The sequence below is a fragment of the Corapipo altera genome, unplaced genomic scaffold (genome assembly GCF_003945725.1).
Source record: "Corapipo altera isolate COAL_440 unplaced genomic scaffold, ASM394572v1 48b, whole genome shotgun sequence".
NCBI classification, from domain to species: Eukaryota; Metazoa; Chordata; class Aves; order Passeriformes; family Pipridae; genus Corapipo; species Corapipo altera.
This window is the reverse complement of record NW_020884884.1, coordinates 11,092,454-11,112,276: the sequence shown is the minus strand read 5'-3', so window position 1 is coordinate 11,112,276 and position 19,823 is coordinate 11,092,454. Positions and strand designations below refer to the sequence as shown.

Here is a 19,823-nt window from a genome sequence, read left to right as displayed (position 1 = left end):
TAAGATACGACCCATAAACCACAGTCAGCTTAAACCACTGGGTATAATTGCTTTCCCATATTTGAGCTCTTGGAGTTCAAGCACTGGGACATGCCAGAGCCCAGTTGTTTGTCTCAGAAGAGATGAAGCTGAGAAAGTTCCCTGAAACTGAGAAGAGCAGAACCTGCCATCCCATTTGCAGTACCTCACAGCCTCTGCCTGAGCTCACATCATCCCACTAAGGCACAGAACAGCAGCAGGGGTCGCAGCGTGGTGGAGGGTTCATGCTAGGCCTCCTAACCCGCTGCAGGGCCAAGTCTGCCCAGGGCAAGCTGCAAAACCAAGTGCCAGTGATGCTTTGTCATGGCACTTGTGATGTGAGAGAAACTAGTACTTTAAATCCTGCTTCCGCAAACTTTACCTACATGTTTCAGCAGATACCTGCAGAACAGCTATTTCTTTCTTGCTTTGTATATCATATAACCAGAACAGCCAGGAACACCAACTTTGGGTACACCCAGGCCTTTTGGGGTCTAGTTATACACACCTGCTCCCAGTGTTTGCTCAGACTGTATATCCATGAGCATCTCTGTGTTCCAGCAGGCTCAGGAGAAACTCACACCCTCAAGTCCCTCTCCAGCTAACCTTACGCCTTGCACTGGTGAAGTACCAAGGCCTCTCTCTTGAGCCACAGCTGCAATGTAGGAGCAACTGGTTGACAGATCACAACCTCTCTGTTGATTCACAGCATCCAGCAACTCCTCTGAATGAAACACAGTGACACACTGCTGCAACCAGTGACAAACAACTTAGCAGACCCCCAGAGGAAAAGAAACCCTTGCAGAAAGCATAGCTGCAACCTACTGCTACAACTCTTATGTGACCTGTGCCCCGAGAACAAGGTTTGACATGCTAGATGGGTTCCCAGAAGATGACAAGTTAGGCTGCTGAATCTCATACTGAAAAGAAAAGTTTCCTGAGGGATCTGGAGGTTTTCCTTCTCCATGCAGGTACAGGTTGCAGGACACTACCAAGTAACAAGGATAGCAACATATTTTCCAGGGGTAAGTAACAGTATTACTCCCAAAGGTGAAACCTAAGTCAGAGGAAGGTTACTTGACTTTCTGAAGGTCACTAAGGAAAGCTGTGGAAGACCCAAGAATAGAAGTGGTATCTCCTGTGGCTCCTAGCCGTAAGCTCCGAGACTGTAATATAGCCTCTTACTAGATCACACTGCTGGAGCTATGCAAAATTCAGTGGTTTCACTTCCCAAGCATCTCATGTGATCAATTTGCTTTGGTTTTGGTTCCTGTGGGTTTCTCACCCATGGAGTTTTGATCTGCCTACTGGGTTCAAACCAAATCTCAATCTCAAACTTAGTCCAAGTTTCCTCTACTCACATGAGAAAAGCATGAAAAATGCATCACATAACATTTAGGGTAAGCCCACACTCCTACTCCAGCATTGCTTGAAGATCTCTTTAAATTCCTCATGGCCAGACGAGGAGCAGAAAGGAGGTAAGTGGCAAGTTTCCCCTGCAAGAACACATGGCATTGTGGTGACATGGAGAGGAAAGGGGGCTGTGAGCTGATGCAGGATCCTGGTTCACTTCCACAATATCCACATTCCTGCCTGCTGCTGCCGGGGGAAGACATCCCTGGATGTCTGGTGTGCCACGTGTTATTTTCCCTAGGAGACATTCCTCTGTGAGAATCCCGGCCAAACTGTATAATAGGGGAGGCAAACAGTGAAGACAATGTGGTGAGGATTAGTTTAATGCACAGATTCCCTTTAGGCTGTGTTTCCTTTTGTGCTTAGAGGACAAGCTAATGCCTTTTGCAGTTTATCCTGCCCAAGGTGTACCACTGACAGTGCCAGATGCAAGAACAGGAATGTGTGTGGGTGCAGAAGGCCTCATTAGGCAGGCCTGGCCAAGCCCTCTCAAAAGGCAAGTGATGCTGTTTTCACCCTTTGAAGTCACCTGGGTATCTGCTCGGCCCTTCTTACACACTGAACTGCTCTTTGGTCTCCTTTTTCCACACACTGATCTGAACATCCCGAGGTTGGAGGCAAAAAGATAGCCAGGGAAGAGGTTCAAGTGCCATCTATTGGGGATCTCCCCGCATTACACCAAGGGAGGCGGATGAGCCGGGAAAACCCCATCCATCCCCTCTCCCTTATGGCCTTAACTGGGAGATTTCTGAGTCAGACACTGGAGCTACAGGAAGTACCAGGCGCAGAAGAAACATCTGTCTGCCAAGGACAATGCTAAAGAGGATAGCAAGGCAGGAGCAGGATGAAAGCTCAGCCTGGAGCTTGCTTGGAGGGAGATGTCGGCCCAAAGCCAGGCACATCTCGAATGGTACCACAGAACAGGACCACCCACCAACTGATTCAACCATAGTCCAATGTATATAGATAAAAGCAGAGGAGAAGGGCAGTCCACAAAAATAATGAGAGTTGTTTCCAGAACTGTATGACTGACAAAACAAAGAACCCCAAGCTCTGTCCCTGAGCCAACCACCAATCACTTCTAGCAGGTACCACAGGGCACTTCTCCTCCCAGTGTGTGAACTGATGAGCCTGTAAGCTCATCCTGAAGGGATCATCTCTGACTTTGCCTCTGTGCTATGTCTGCCCTCACATGGGCCAAACTAAGCTAAGTCCCCACCACACAAACCATAAAAACGGCCCATGCTCCAGCTGCAAGGGTGAAGTTGCAGTGCACATAAGTGCTCTCCAGGCTCTGGCTGTGTGGTCTTTATACCAGGGGTGTGAGGCAGGCAGTGGGTAAACATCCCACACACGAAGGAGCCCTTCACTAAGGCTACAAGCAACCAAAGGTGAGAACTGCCCAATGTTACCTTAAAGCCCACAAACTGTCCCAGAACTGAGCCAGCTGCTGTCATGCAAACACTTTGGACATTGAGGGATAATCAGGAAGGGCTGGTCAGAGATGGCTGAGGCTGACAGCTACCTGTTCTCTTTGAGATACATCTCTTTTAGACACATCTGAGCAATGAACTGCCTAGGATACCTGTTTTTGCAGTTTTTGACTGCCATGAAAAGAGGAAAAGAAGCAGAAAGAAAATTGGAAAGAAAGGTGTTCAGAAAACCTTGCTATTTGGTAGAGAAACAATGACCACACCAGCACAGGCAACATGACAGACATAAGGAAAAGATATTATCCTCTTAACAGCACTTCTGGGCAGCCCCATCTCTGTTATAATTCCCTTGCTGCCCATTCTCTCCCTGAAAATTGTTAGGGCCAGTTGGAAAGTCAGCATGTGGCTAATACAGAGAGAACCAGGGAGAGCAGGATTACTATGGCCATTTACACTGTGCTTCTCCTGCTGCTACTGCAGACATTTGTTCCTCTGCAAAAGGCCCTGGAAGGGGCCCCATGACACCCACTCAAGTAACGGGCTGCTGGGACAGCACTCACAGACACGGCCAGCAGTTTAGCCTGGCCAGCCAGAAGCTCCAGGGTAGCAGGGCAGCCTGGCTCCTCAGAAATCCAGGCAAAGACAAGTGATGATTTCTGTTTTGGATAGCTTTTTCCTTGTAATCCCTGAAGAAGAGGAATTGTCTCATCTGGCAAAAGGATCCCTGACCTTCTTTCCTTCAAATAGAGTCACTGCACCTCGCTCACCTATATTCCTTTTCAAACATCTTCTCAATAACAGTCCTCAGATGGGATCACCAGTGGTTCTGAGCCCTAGCTACAAGCTATCAGTCATAAGATGAAAGAACCATCTACCAGCCTGCCTCAAACTACAATGCTTAGAAGGGGAGCATCAGAGAGAAAGGGCCCAGGATCCTGAAAAAATGGCAAATTTTTTAAGCAAAAGTGCTAGGAAATGAGCACACTCAATCTCTGCAGAGGAAGGGAGAAAATATTATTGTGGTTGCTGGTTTGATGGGGGGAAATTCCTTTCTGGAACTTCCTGGCTGGCCAGACAGCCTCTGAGCTTATCCCAAGTATATAAATAAAACACAGCTTTCAACATCAAAGAGGTTTCCCAGTTCCTCTAGTTGGGCACCCCATCTAGATCTGTATTTGTGAGTAGTTTCAGTGCTTCTAAGGGAAGTGAAAAAAAAGACAGGTTAGTATCACCAGGGAATGAAATTCCAGGAAGAATTTCCAGGAGGTGTAAGTTTGAACTTGATGCCTTACAGTACAGTGCGTAGATTAGGAGAGCAACAGCCAGGCTGCACACATGCTGTGCCCTGGGTGGGGCAGCAGCCTGGGGGACTCCTGGCCACAGTGCCCCACTGTGAGCTTGGCTAGACATCTCAGACTGACATCAGATGACCAGAAAACATCAGCCAGGCGCTGGTAATGTTTCACAGAACTGTTAGGACTCCCATCTGCCTTGCTGCACCTCATCTCCAGCTGCTGCCAGGCTCCAATTGATTACTGGGGAGGGAAGACAGTTCTGGGTCCACTGAAGTCAGTGCCTGAACCTGTGCTACTGAGCTGCTCTTAGCACAGGAGGCTGTGAGAAGAGCATGAGTAGTGCCTAAGGCCTCTGTGGGAGGTGACAGCACAACAGAATCCCCAGAGAAAGGCTTGCAGGTAAAATATACAGCCCTTAAAATAACTGTAGAACTGAAAATGACTGAGGATTTGTGATCACAAACCAGCCATAAGCCAACAGAAGGCGTCCAAGCATCCAATAAAACTGCACTGTGAGGAACAGAACAAGACAACTTGTCCTCACAAGCCTCTGCCTCAAAAGCTCAGATTGCTAGACTGGGCAAGGAAGGAGTAACCTTAGAAGATTTTGTAATGAGAATAAATCATGAGCATGTCATTTACTCCTCGCTTTCTAAACTCCATGAGTGCACCTGTACATCCTCCCCAACTCTTCTAGAGGCCAAGACCAAATGATGAAACCTTTATCAGCTTCTCACAGATAAGAACAGTTGTTTGCAAGCTATCCACCAGAAATTCCACTTGAAACAGCTCTCCAGGCAGCATGGCTGTGTAAACAAAGATGAAAACGGCCTTGGGAAGAAGGAAATAAATTTGGCATCAGTAACTGTGAGTTCTGCATGCAGGCACGCTAGCACTAAAAAAAAAAAAAATGGTCAGAAAGTGGGGTGCAAGAGAAGATGGGCTGTGCCAAAGGGCTGATAAAGGGTGGGGATGAAATATTTTCATGGAGGTCTTATCATACATCACTCCCTTATGTCTCTGTTTCCAACCTCGTGAGAAGCCCCCACCTGTACCGTGCCCTACATCTCCTGGGCCTGCATTACCCACCCGCCGGCCCCAGGGGGCGCAAGAGACCGCGGATTTGCCCCTCTCCCCGTCCCAGCGCACGGCCGGGACAAGGGACGGCGGGAGGTGGGAGTGCTGGAGTTTCCCCAGCTCTGCCGGCCTGTGTGTTCTCCCGTATGGGCTGAGGGCAGGGCCAGGATTACCGTGTAGCAGCAACGAGCTGCTCCATGTTGACAAGCACATGTCCAAGCAGGAAATTGCGCTGTAGTAGACAAAGATCTGGGTGTCTCACGCAGCGATCCCAGGGTGCCGATCCCAGGCTCTGGCTCTGCGCACTCAGCTAGCCAGGTTGCCAGTGCCAGGCTCTCTGCACGCTCCCTTCTCAGTGCTTAAGCTCAAGGACAGTGCAGCAGGCAAGAGCGAAAGGACCAGGCCTGCCACCGAATTCCGCCCTAGAATGACCTCTCCTCGTCCAAGTGCATGAGAGGTGGACACAGAGCCTGACACAGGTTACACCTCCACATCAGTCTCCTAGCCCTCAAAGGCAAACCCAACTGTGGTCCACACACCTGAGGAGGGAATGTACAGACAAATTCTTAGTTTTAGTTTCCATACCACAGCCAGTATTCCTAGAGGCATTAACAAGTAATTTTCTGGGGCCTGATTTTGAAAAAACTCTCTTCTTTCTCCACCAGATCTATTCAAATGTATTCTAGCTCCCCGCTAGATGGGTAATGGGCCCAGATACACGGCATCAAATCCTCTAAATAAACCTGCTCATGCATCACAAAAAAGCACATATAGAAGGTGTGTGGGATTCCATCTCTGCAAGACCTGTGTAGCAAATTGCAAGCAGAACAGGACAGACAGATTCAGTCGTAAGGATCAGGTGTTCATCTCATCACTCCTCAGCCCTCATCTTTTCTCCCTTGCAAACCCAAGTGATGACTTCTGAAGAGCCAGCCTAATTTGCTTATATATGGCAGACACTCATCATATCAGCAGATAAATGAGTTTTCGGTATACTTCTCATAACTACTTGCTGTTATCACCAGTCTGTATCATCATCACAGTATCAGAGCTGTCCCAACACAGCCTGTGTTGGGATGGTTGGATACTTGGGTCACATACTGCATAGTAGAGCAGCAACCCCACCTGATGGAGCAGAGTCACCCAGATAAGAAGAGACACTCATTATGTCAGTGTTCATCCCAGCCCTGGCCTGTGTATCCTGATGCTAGTGTGGCATCCACATTGACAGAAATGAAGCTCAAGTCATGGCAAGAGTCAGGCTAAGCAGGTAACAGCCAGGAAGAGTTAGGAGAAGAAAGAGCTATGATTAGACCAGACAGATGGATCAGGAAACATATGTGACTGGAAGCACTGTAATTGGTATCCTGACCAAAGGAGTTTTATTCCTTCGTATCACTGCAGGTTTGCTGCTATCGGTCAGACACCTTTCTGTGCTGTTCTTCAGAGGACCTAGAAAAGCTCCAAGGTCAAGTACATTCATGTACTGGAAACTCAATAGCACCATTCCCAAGAGATGTTATACCATAAGGATCAGTATAACTGAATACACCTGCAGGGATGTTCCCTTAAAAATCTAGTCAGTCCGTCCATAATTTCATATAGTAAAATTAGTGTAATCTTTAGATCTCCAGGTTTTACCTGAAGACACAGGAAGTTGTTTTCTACACAGCCTGATGAAAATTAGCCAGGCTTCTTACTGGTTGGTATGTTGGGGTTTTTTTCCTCTTACATTTTGGATGAGTTTCCCCTTAAAAAAATTCAAAAACTTAAGAAGTGTTAATTAAACAGAGCTCACTATTTTTATATACCACTGTAATGAAGGTAGCAATAATAAAACTGCATAAGTACAACCCACTTTAACTTCCACCAGATATTTCCTATTTAGGGAAAACATGAGAGGGTCGCTAAATACCAGAAGGCAAGGCTTTTTAGCCAAGGTGATAGAAGATTTAAAGGCCCAAAGCCCATGTCCACAAAAAAACAAGGTTCCATAAAATGGATCTTGGGAGAAATCAAGTATCTAAGTCCAGGCATGCAGCCCTTAAAACCCTGCCTAATCCCTTGGGCTCATAGACTATGTCTATACCAGTAAATTAAACGTGCCCAGGACTGTTCCCTGGCACTGAGAGCCCTGGCACAGGATGGTTTGCACCAGTAACATTAAAGTCTTTTATCCTACAAGCAGGGCTATTTGGATCCAAGTAGTTGTTTGGAACAGCCCCTGGCCCACAGTAACTCCCTCAGTCATGCCTGGGAATTGTTTGGAAAAGCATTAACTGGCATAGGCCAAAACCACGGCAGGAATAACTTAACAGGAATCAGTTATTAATTTCTAGAAAATGGAATTGTAGTGCCCCAGATACAGATTTGCTGATACAGACATAATCCTAAAATCCTATTGTGTGCACATATATTATCCATATATACGTATATATAATATATATACTTACCTATATAATATACATTTATGTAGAATATTTGGCCCTTATACCGATGCTTACAAGGATCAAGTTTGGTCTACACAGGAAGAACTTCTTGACAAAAGTGTGGCAGATAGATGTTTATGTTGCTGGTTGACCAACCATCAGCAGTTCTTACTTTCAAGTGTCTTCATACCTCCCTTCCAGGCTAACGTGAATTTCTAGCTTCTCAGACACTACAATTTTATTCTGAACAACTGAAAACATTTGGGGGCAATTTTCACATTCATTTGCACAATGGGAGTGTGTATTTGCCCATGCTTAGAGGTGTTTGTCTGGAGATTGCCTTTGCTCTTGAGGTTTGCCGTGAATCTCTAACACTGTCTCAGGTCTATCCTGTACATAATCTGGCAGTTCCCAGCGTAAAGCCCAGGACTCTCCTGTGACTGAGCATCTCATGTCCACCTTGGCAGAAGGGAACCTGAACCACCAGCTCTACCTGCTCCTCGTGGTAAACAACTCTGCTGCTCTTCAGAGCTGGAAGCCATTGGTCTGTCCTGTCTGCCTGACGTCAGTCACACAATGTCATTTTGCAGGGACAAACGGGACACACAGGGATGATGGGATTGGCACAGTAATTGTGGGACCATTCCTGTAGCACATACAGGACCTTGAGTGTGTCCCAAATTACAAAGTACACTTTGATTTCCCCTGGCAGTAATAGCTGGTTTTCCCTAAGACTAGTCCAGACAAGTCATGTGAGGGCATAGGGTATTTATTTACAGACTTAGCCTTTGGACCACTTCTGCTTATCCATGGAAAGGATGGCATCCTCCATCCACGTAGTGATTTTGCTCCAGCATGAGCAGTAGCTGGTCTTGACTTTTACAGGAAAGAGCCTCAGTCACAAAGTCAAAATCCTGTGCTGTAAAAAAGGAAACCTTTTGTTCATATCAACTTGTCCATATAAATGGTATCATATAAATTGTTCATATAAAACAATATACTGTGCACATCTTAGGTGCAGAGGACAGCCTCTGAACAGTTTGGACAATATCTGGATTTAGGTTATGTTTCACTGTACCAGAGGTGTCTGAATCAGCCTTAGCTAAAAAACCCTGCCTCAGCACCTGACTGTGCAGTGTGTGCAACACTGGGATAGTCACAGAAGCCTTTTGCTCTGTGGCGTGGATCTTTCATTTCGGCATAGCAGTCTGAGCTTGGAAAGCCTGCTCGGCGGGACGCTGGAGCTGACCTGCCTGGCCCACGAGCCATGCCGACACCTGTAAACCAGCTGGGCATATACAATGGACAGGCTGGGGAATAGCACCCGGCCAGCTGCAGTCAGTGCCAAGGGACCAGAGAAGCCAAAGCCCGGGGCTCGTCTCCACACTGCCCACAGCCCGTGTGTGAGCGGGAGGGCATATCCTCACAGCTGGAGACCTGAGCCAGAAGCCAGAGAAATATACTCCTTGATTGATGCCGCTGAGTCAAAAGGAAATGACCCAGTCTTAGATATCCCTGCAGGAAGTGCTGCAGGGATGGAGTCACACGCAGGCACGGCCTTGGCAAGGCGCTCTGGAACAAAGCCGCCGAGCCGTGCCCCGCGCGGGCGGCAGGGAGGGCTCCGGGAGCCGGGGGGCAGGACGGAGGGCGAGGGACGCCTGGCTCATCCCCGAGCTCCCGGGAGAAGCCCTTGTCCCGCTCTTTCCCGACGCTCCCGGCAGGGGGCAGCAGCGGCGCGCGCACTGGTGCGTCACCAAACCATCCCTGTCCCTTCTCCCTTGGCGGGGATGGAGCATCTCCAGGTTTTCTGTCACGACGCTAGGGCGGTGGCATTGAGCCCAAGGGGAGCGTGGCCTCGGCTGCCTCCTCATCCCAACGCAGTGATCCAGGGTTCGAGTTTGCAGCTGCCTTCACAAACCCTTTTCTGAGCATTCCTCATCCCGGTGCAAGCCCTTCTGGTAACAGTTGGGACATTGAGGCTGGTTGCAAGACTGCGTGTGCATGTCCCTGCCAAGATTTTCCCATTGTCACAGCTCACTGAGTTCCTTCCCCTTCCTCCACCCACCAAATCCTGCTGGGTTACTGGAAAAGCTGCAGTTCGAATGTACCAGTGTCTTCAGGCCACCTATCGCATAATGGGATTTTTCCAGGAAAGGCACATAACACAATCACAGTCATTCCCAACTTCTTTGCCACTTGAAACTGCTTCTTCTCCCTTACTGAAAAGGGGTGGTAACCTATTTCAACAGCGTGAGCTACTAGAAAGGCAATAAATAAAAAAAATAAAGTTTGGTGGACCTATAAGCTCCAGGACACAGCCAAGCTGGCCAACCAGGTTCATATAAAATCCACTCCAGCCACAAACTCTGTCACTTTGTGGTGACCAGCCAGCAGGTGTGCAGATTGCCTAGAGAGTGTCTCCTCCACCCAGTAAATCTTGGGAAATTTGGGGGATACACAAAACAGGATGGGGTGGCACTAGCAAAAAACAAAACAAAACAAAAAAAACCAAAAACAAAACAAAACAAAAAAACCAAAAAAACCCCACACAACCAGAAAAAAAAAAAAAAAAAAAAGCACCCAAAAAACCCTGAGGGAGACAATGTCTAAGTCTCTGAGTCTCATAATTTTCAATATAGCACCATCCTACCTACCTGAGCAGTAGCTGGTACTTTCTGATGAAGGTCGCTGTATAGGAAGACACTTTAATTATAAGTTTAAAGTGACAATTGGATCTTTTCATGATCATGACCTGAAGGAAAACCAGATTCCCTATTAACTAGAGGTGGAGAACACTCCATTAAATGAAAGCAAGGAAGGCAGAATTGTGAGGTTCTTGTTCTCTTTCTTAAGGTTGGATTATTCTGTAGTTCTGCAAAAGCCAATTAATTTTTAAATGCTTTGGCTCCCCAAACTGCAAAATGGGGGGAAATGCCTATCACAGAGGAGAAATGTGAGATTTATTTATACAAATAACACTGGCAAGGTTCTTGGAAGTTGCGAGATAAAGCATATTAGACAAGAACAAAGTAAATATGGCCGATAGCTTTATCATGAAGTTAGTAGAAAATATCTTTGCCTTTATTATGCTGAGAAATATAAGGAATGGACAGCCTCTTTTTACATTGTGCTTTGCACTCTCTTGCTGAGCATTCCCTGCTAGATAAAACTCAGAAGGACTCAGATGTTTTTGCCTTAGCACATCAGACACAACCCTCCGAAGAGTGAAATGCAAACAGAGAAACAACCAGAAGCTTTCTTGTACCATCAAAGATGTAGAAAAAGGAGCAAGAAAAGGTGGCAAACCACAAAGTTTGCCCAACAGAGAGGCCAAAACAGGGGAGAGAAGCATCAAAAGCAGCCACACACATCTGAGAGGAAAGCACAAGTGAGTGGGAGGAAGACAATGTAGTAATACAAAAATAAAGCCCCTGGCCCATTTGGGCACGTTCAGATTAAAGGGCAGGGGCCAGCCAGACTGACAACTATCTAGGAGCTCTTCCCCAGGGAATGAGGCATTGGGTGTTTTCTCTGTATAATGAAAAGGCTTTAGGCCTGTTCATGCCAGCTCCCTTTATTATTTGTTCCTCAGTGAACTAGAGTCTTCCCCCCATGATGGCTTTCCCCAGAAGCCTTACATGAACCCTTAAGGCAAGTACTGCTTTCTTCTGCCCACAACAGCAGCGAAAGGCAACATCCACCACACACACCCCCCACCACTGCCTGCCCCACCAGACCTACCAAGGTACAAAACCTTGCTAAAGACTTCTTTGGTTTTGTCCATTCTGAGGACAAAGGTCACAGAGTGTAGTCACATCTCAGGTGCTCTCTTTGCCCAGCAGACTCTCGCTGACCTAATGCAAGAGAACCATGAAGTGATGCTGTCCAGCTGCACTGTATCTTAACAGCCGGAAGGGCATGCAGCAAGCCAGCTCTGTATGGTACCACAGTGGTGCAAACTGGAAAGGCAGTTAGGAAATGTCCCTTCTGTCTGTAACTCCAGCAAAGATACACACATGGGGATACCCTGATATACTTTTTAATGGCTTTTAAAACATTCAGTTCTTGCCACACAATTCAGAGTCCTCTGCGTCCCAGTACCACAGCACATACAATGAATGTAACACAGCCCAACAAATCCTGGGTGGGATGCAGGTGGATTCAGTCCCCACCCTTTCTAAAACTTTTCAACAAGAAGTCATCCTCAGAGCCCCACTCATCACCCCCAGGTAAATTCTGCTCCCATTTCAGCATCTTCTGTGTGCTGCTGGAACCTCAGGACTCTGCCTTGTCTGAGAAGGCCTCACAGTATATGTCTTGTAGTTGCCCTTTTCTCCACTGTATATGTGACCTCTGGAGAACTGGACTGGTGGGAGCCCATGGACACCACACTTGGGTGGCTGGGAGCAGTAGAGCAACCCAGGGACCATGAGAAAAGCTTGTAGCACTTCAGGCTTTTTGATGCCTCCAGGTAGTTAGGGTGTGATCCAGCCTCATACTGCTTGAGGAATCTCTGGCCAAACTGCCCGCTATTCTTTAATGAGATGCACGAGGCAGAAAGGACACAGCCTGGTTTCCCTCAGAAGCTTGGCTCACCCGTTTGATGGCAGAATGCTTTTAGTGTAAAATGATAGGAAAAACCTGAATATTAGAGCTGTTGTTTCTCCTGGCTCAAAGATTCACTACAGAAACCTGGTCCCTTTGCTTTCCTAGATCTAAGGAGCTTGGTTTGACTCCAGAGAGATTAAAGGTGCTTAACTGGGAGGGAGGGGAGGATCCAACCATTAACAAAGGGCTGGTTGCAAGTCTGGTAAAGGAGTCTACTCCATTATTAAGATATATCCATTCCCTCTGGGAAGCCTTTGACCTGGAGTAAGGGGCTGAGTTCAGTGTCATTCTTCAGGCAGTAATTAAGCAGGAGGTGAAGAAAGCAAGCTCTTCAATCTCTCCCTCCTGCTCTTGTCTCATTAGACTTCTTGCACTATGTAACAAAAGTCCTTATCTGTACACAAGCCTTACTTATTGCCAAGTATTGGGAAAGCTGTGACTTCAGGAACTGTTACAAAAATGTCACTGAACTGCTACAATCTGACAGCATCTGCACCACATCCAAACCACAGCAGCTAGTTTGCTCTCTGCACCTCCTTCCACGGCTACAATAAAAAGTGGGCAGCCCAGCAGTTAATGCTTGCAGCTCAGAGTAATTGAATTTGCACAAGGCCCATTTCCAGCCCTGCTATTGTGCAAGTCTGGGAAAGGCACCAATTCTCCCTGTGTTCTTCCCCCTCGCACTCCTCCCCCCTCCCTGAGTGAAACAAAGTACCCATCAAGCAGCAGCCTTGCTTGTCTGAATGAATTAACAACTGTAAAACAACCTGAGTTCTACACAGGTCCTTCAAAGCCATTATCAGGAGTCTGACACTGGCTATCACCCCCTCCTTCAGAAACAAAAGGCACAAAGAGGCTACATCAGGCAACTGCAGAATGATCCAGCCTTACGGACAGAGCTGACATCTCACAGATACCTTATAGTAACATTTATTCATCAGGACTGACGTAGACTAGACTTGAACCAGGCAATCTGGAGTTTTGTAGCCAACCTCCCAGCTCCTAAGGCTCAGAGCCTTAAAAGGTTTAAGCATCTAAATAACATCAGCTGCCTGAAACCTAAATACCTTTGAAGAGCAGGGCCTCAGGATTACCCGCTAACCAGAAGAGCCTAACTTCATGTCACTGGGAACACCACCTGATGTCTCACCTGATACTTGCAAAAAGGCAATTGAACCCACGTTATTAATTAAAGCAGCTAGTATCTTGCTTCTTAATAGGGAGATATAATCAACGTTAATTTTTTGGGCGTGCTCCTAAATATCCAAAGGGGATGTTTGTTTTGCAATTTCCCTCTTCCTTAATGGCAGGCAATGGTAGACTTCTCCCTGCCCTGCACAATCAGCCACGCTGCAAATCACAGCTATAAATATTTTGGCTTGCTTGATAGCTGTAGCATTTCAGTTTCTTTCATCTCAAGCTTCACCTCATCCATTATCCATTGCTCCTTCATGGCAGAGTTTCTGAACTGATCTTCTCCTGTTAAGCTACACATGCTGTGGGCTCTTTGTAGACTTCCTCAAGCTCTGGATGCCAAGCTGATCCATACCATGTACCTGAAATAGTAGCAAAGGAGAGCAAGCTCTTGCCTTGGGCAGCCCAGGGAATATGCAAGCCATTTGCCTGAACCACCAGAGACAGTAGAGATGTCCATCTCTTATTGAGGAATACAGATTAGAGTGGGAAGCAGGGTAGATTGAAAAGGGGAAGAAGGAAGGAAGGGGATCGGATGGGTAGTCAGGAGGACAAGGGGAAACATAAGGCAGGGGAAAGCTGAAGCAACAAAGGCAGTGTGGGAGAGGCAGGATGTTTAGGAAGAAACAGGATTTCAAATGAAGGAGTGGGTGACTGGCAGGGTGGGCATGGCTTAGAGTCAGATGTGAAGTTTAGCTGAGGAGCCAATGTATGTGGAAGAGTGGAGATTGTGTAGAAGGTGGCAGTTGTGGGTATGGATGGAAAATCTAGATATTGATATACTTAGACTCCTACCCGCCAAGTCCTAGCTGTGGCAGCAGTTTTGGAGTTGCTATACAGTGGTCTTAACAAGGGCCAAAAAAATTCAACAGCTTTTTACAATGGGGCTTGAGAAATCTCTGGTATGATTTATGGAGAGGACATATCTAGCATGTGACTGGAGAGGATAAAACCTTGTAACCTGGAGACTTTTCCTAAGCATCATGTTGGGAGGCTTGGGGATAGTTTGTGAGTAAAGAGCAACAGAAGGTGCCATTCGTATTTCTAGAGAAACAAGGGTAGAAAGGGTGTGCAGAGAACATGGATGGATCGAAGGAAAAGCAATGCTGGTATTGTTGTACCTGGCCTCTTGGGTAAACACTTGCAAGTGCCCTAGATGAAGCTGGCTTTGCTGCAGGCTTTACAGCTAATGCCATTTCAATTTCTGACATGTCACTAATGGAGAAAGATTTAACATGTATTTATTCAATGTCACTAAAAATACTCCAGCAGTTGCAGGGGAAGGGGATAGGGCTGATCCATGGGGGAGGGTGGGGAGGACCTGAACTTTTGTAAAGACTGAAATGTGATACTTACAAACAGGATTTGGAAAGGTTCTCTCCCAGTAACTGCTAAGAATCCTCTGCCATGAAACCTACTATCAAGTGTCATGTCAAATTGGGGAGACTGTGGGCAGAGGCTAAGAGAGACCCTTCTCCTAAGTGCAGCCCAATGGACAGAAAGTAATTGCACTGCTATGGCATTGCCTGAACCTGGTAGGTTCTCATAAAAACATGTACTCTTTCACTGGGAATGGAGGAAAATTTAATCTCATTTCACTCCAGGTGAGTATGTCCAGTACAGCAAGTCCCTCTGTCACTGTTAACATTCACTGTGTTAGCCCTCAGCGGTCATTTGGCAGGTTTTAATCTGTTTCACAAAGTCAGCAGGAAGTGTGGGGCAATAGGTCAGCTGAGAGGGCAGCTGGGTGCATCATTTTCTTCCTCCTTCTGCGTGGTGCAAAGCCAGGTCACTGGCTCCTATCCTGTGCTTCTCTCGTCTCTGCATGGGGAGGCTTGTATCTACAGCAAGGGGTGGCAGAGGGCCTTCTTGCCCCGAGCTGGATGCAGCCTTGGTGCACAGACTGTGCCGGCTGTACCGATCTGCCTCTCCTTCCACATTGTGTGACCTGGAGGGTAGACAACACACTGGGCAGGGGACCGTGACTCCCTGCCTTCCCTTGGTAAACCTTCCTTGCCTTCTGCCAAAATAATGGACAGAGGATTTAATGCTTCCTGGGCTAGGGGTACCATGATGTCCTGACTTCTCCAACCCAACTGGGCATTTGGTCAGTTAATCATGAAGCAATAGGATGCTTCAGTATGCAGCTCACAGTATGCAGCTCTGTCCCTATGCTTGCTAGAGATGGGCTCACACAAAATGCTAGGATTCAAGCCTCCATGAACACCAAGGGAATTCAGATCCAGATTAGACAGTGCTTGGATGCTTTGGTGATTGGCATCTTAGAAATTATATAGATAGACAGAGCACAGTGGAAATTGATGGGACTTTGCAGCTTTGGCTCTTCTCTCCTAGTTATAATTATTTAAGATGATGTTTCACATCACATTCAAGCTCCTGCGCAGATAGCAGCGGCAGAGAACAAGAGATCTCTGCCACCTAGGAGAGGATTATGTGGATATGACAATGTTCAAACCCACTGGGCTCTGCCACGCTGCATTATTTAAGCCCAGTAACCAAATTTAGTAACCAGCCCCTGAGGCGCTGAGAGAAAAACACAGCTTCCAGAGCTCCTTCCCTGCAGTCCTGTTGGCTTCCTCCCTTAAAGGAGCCACCAGCTTTTCTCTTCCTCTCTCAGCCCCACCAGCCAGGCCTGACCTCCCACACTGTTCCCATGGGAGCCATGGAGTCCTTTGCACAGGTATAACACATGACCCAAGTACAAGACATCACACACAGTGTGAAGCCTTGAGAGCCCAGAGGACCTGCATGGGGAAAACAAGAGACATCCCAGCTCCAGGCCTTCAGGAGGCAGGGCACAGAGGTTGCATCTGTGCAGTGAGGTGTGAGGGCAACCCTACAGCCACTGTACAGCCTGTCTGGACCTCTGGCTACTTCCCAGCTTTAGTTCTGTACTTGATATCCATGTGTGCTCTGGCTGCTGATGCTCCATGCTCTGCTGGAACTGGCTCTCATCTTCCTGTGAGCTTTGCAGCTCTAGATAAATCTATGTATGAATGTGCCTGTTATTAAAGTGCGTGGACAGAAGCAATTCTGGACATACAGACAAGCTCAGACTCGTGCTTGATTGAAGATCCCTCCTTGCCTTCCTTGCCCACCAAGTGCTGCAGCTGGTGGGAAAGAGGTGGCTCTACCTCTCACCAGCTCTACCCCTCAACAGAAGAGTTTTGTCACTGCTCCACAATATCACAAGGCCAAACAATGGCACTTATTAACCAATTTTTGAAAAGGAATAAAGCAAAGGGAGACTGCGAGTCTCGGACTGTAGGTCATCTGGCTTGTGTTCAACAGCCGGGTGCTATGCCACAGCAGGCCCTTGTCTGCCCAGTAAGATGGGAGTGCCCAGGTCCATGTATGAGGCCAAGGTCCCTGGAACGATCTGTGGGAAGAACAGTGTGAACAGAGTGAATATTTAACCAGTGCTGTGTCAAATGCAAACACACGTCCACTGTGGCATTTGTCATCACAGGGCACTAATCTTGTACATACACTTGAGGCAACACAGCCTAACTCCCCACTGATTCTGGCAGAGCTGACTTGAGAGGCACAGAATTTACCTTGGCATGTGAAAAGGTCATTTCAGTAAAACCCAAGATCGGCCTCAGGGAACCATGAAATAATGCCGAGACCTGCTAGTACTGTAGGTGACTCCCGACACCATGGCTATTAACTGCAAGGCGTGCCCTCTCCACCACAGCAATCGGACGCCACTGCCTCTTAAAACTGTCTGCTGTCTCTTAGATCCCTCCCTGGCCTTCCTCCCAGAGCCCCAGAGGCAGAAAGTCAGAGGCTGGTGTTTACAAACACAGTCTTTTAAACCGTGTGTGGAATGAGAAAAAGGAGCAAGCCCGGCTGAAGGGCCTTGGGAGGAGCAGATCTCATCAGAGCTCACACAGAATGTCTTCCTGAGCTGTCTTTCTTGACCTAGATGAGCTATGTCTGAGCTACCAGGACAGGGAACAATATGGAAGGTCAGCAAGGGGGCTCTCCAGGCAGTCAAGGCTCCTCCCAGATCCATATCCTTTGAGCTGGCCAGGGAGCCAGACAGCAAGGCTGATCATAAAGGCAAGCTCTGCAAGAAAAGAAAGAATTTGGGGTTGCATGGATGGTATCAGCCAGTCCACAGGCCATGGAATCTCTGCCATCTTATGCCATTCCCAGATGCCAAACTGTGGATATTCAGGATTGTTTGGGCTTTTTAACTTCTTTGTTGTTTCTGCTTCTGCAATACTCAGCCTGACCAAGCTCAAAAATGGGTTATTTATCACATACCTCAAATGCCATGACACATATGGCTTATTGCACCAGTGCCCCTAAGCTACCCCTACCCCACAGCCATTTTATCTGTAAACAACAGACTCTTTCCCAGTGCTCCTATTGTTCCAGTGACCACCGGAGCCTATACAGCATTGGTCTCTGCTGGATGGTCCTGGCAAGCAGGCAGGGACTCAGCATAAACTGAACATATACACCCAGCATAAACCGAATTCTTCTCCCTCCTTGAGCCCCCATGCCCAGTCAGCTCTTCCCTCCACTGCACAGACCGCCATCAAGATGCTGCAAGTCTTTGCCAGCAAGGATGGCAGTACTGGCTATCACGTGGACATCAGTGCTTGGAGAGCTGTCCTCATCCAGTGCAGGACACACACCTGTCAGCTGCTGGCTGGCTCTTGCTGCACGGCACTGGATGTGACACTTGGGAGCAGGGTCATTTTCTCTGAAGCCAATTTACTCAAATTCTTTTTGAGGTCCTTTTTTTTCCCATCTTGAAGGGGAAACTGTCCAGCATTGCTGTTGTGGGAGAAGTTATTCTGCAAGAACTTCTAAATAGCTGCCCATGGGGACAAAGTATGCTGAAAAAACAGTCATTTCGTTCTGGTATGATCATGCCCATTCATGAGCCCACCTCTTTCCCCTCTCTTCAATCCACTGCAAATTAGTTTGCTCACTTCAGCTGCAAGCTCATTGCAGGCAAGGATGAGAGGACCACGGCTTGGCCTGTGACGGGACAGCTGCCCAGCTGTCCTCACTGCTTCAAACAAGCAGCAGAGCATGCAACGCTAGCGTGTAGCCTGCTCTTGGGAAGGGGATGTGACTCCGCAGCCTTCTCAGGGGAAATAAAGTAACAATCCTGGTGAAAGCACAGCAAAGACTTCCAGTGGCTGTAACTAACATTAAACCACTTGTAAAGGGCTTCTTGCTCTCAACTTCTCTGCCTCTCCCACTCTCCAGGAATCTCAGAAAGGGCATAACTGGAATCCCCATCTGGGGAAGGGGAGGATAAAGAACACATAAACACCCAGCCTGGGATTTCCTACAGCTATTGCTCGTACCACACAGACAAGAGCCACGTGCAGCAGCTCCAAAAGTAACTCACAGGAAGGGAAAGGCGTGAGATTGTTTGTGTGAAATATACACACCAGGCCTCTGTTTCCCTGAATGCAGAAGCACGGCCCGGGGTTTTGCCAGCAGCCTGCTGCCACCCAGCCTGCTCTCTTACGCTAGCAGGTATTCGTCTGCAGCAACGAACATCCAGTCAGAGGAGATTTTCAGGATGGGTTGCTTGGCAGGGAGGGAAGGGGCAAGTGGGTGTGGAAGAGGATAAACCTGTAATGTTCCTCAATTGCGGTGCAGAAGCAGGCCTCAGATTTCCTCCTAGGGCTCAAACTTACCTTGGCAGAGCTCTTATCAGTGCTCAGCCACACTCTCACGCAGGGGATGAGCCTCAGCTGCCTGGTGCACCGGGCCCTTCCTGGAACTGCAGGCTCCATTCTTTTTCTGCCCTAGACTGACGCAGTTACAGCCTTCCTCAGGGCTGACCTAGTGGCAGCTGCAAGCCACAGGAGACACGTGGATGCAGTAGAATGAGACACACAGAAGTTGTGCTCTGGCACAGGCAGGATGAGGTGGTTGCTGGTGAGGGAAACTACTTGGGGGCTAGAAATTTGCTGATTGCCTTTACAGAGAAGCAGATTCAGGAGAGAAAACCCTTGTCAAGCAGTTGAGCTCTGTCCTAACTCCTCTGCACCACAAAGCACATGCCACTGGTGTAACACCCTTCTTGGCGGATGAGTACACTGGTCATGGCCCATCATTAGCTGCTGAGCAGCAGCCTTCCTTGCCAGCCAGAGTATCCTCTCTACCACACTAACCTCTCTGAGGAGGGAGAAACAGGGGAATAGCACTTTCAAAACAGTCTGCCTTGCAAACCATGACCTCAATATTGTTTGCACTGAAGTCCAAAAGCAGGAAGATCATTCTCTTCACATTTTTTGCTGGCATTCAGTAACTAACCTCTGGGACCTGGATGCTTACAAGAGAGAAAATTTCTAAAA

General features: G+C 47.7%; 1 protein-coding gene across 5 annotated transcripts in view; it reads right to left on the bottom strand.

Annotated features, from left to right (window-relative positions):
* LOC113946434 overlaps positions 1–19,823 on the bottom strand; it is a 58,283-nt gene that overhangs the window by 1,036 nt on the left and 37,424 nt on the right. The gene's annotated exons all lie outside the window — the stretch shown is intronic.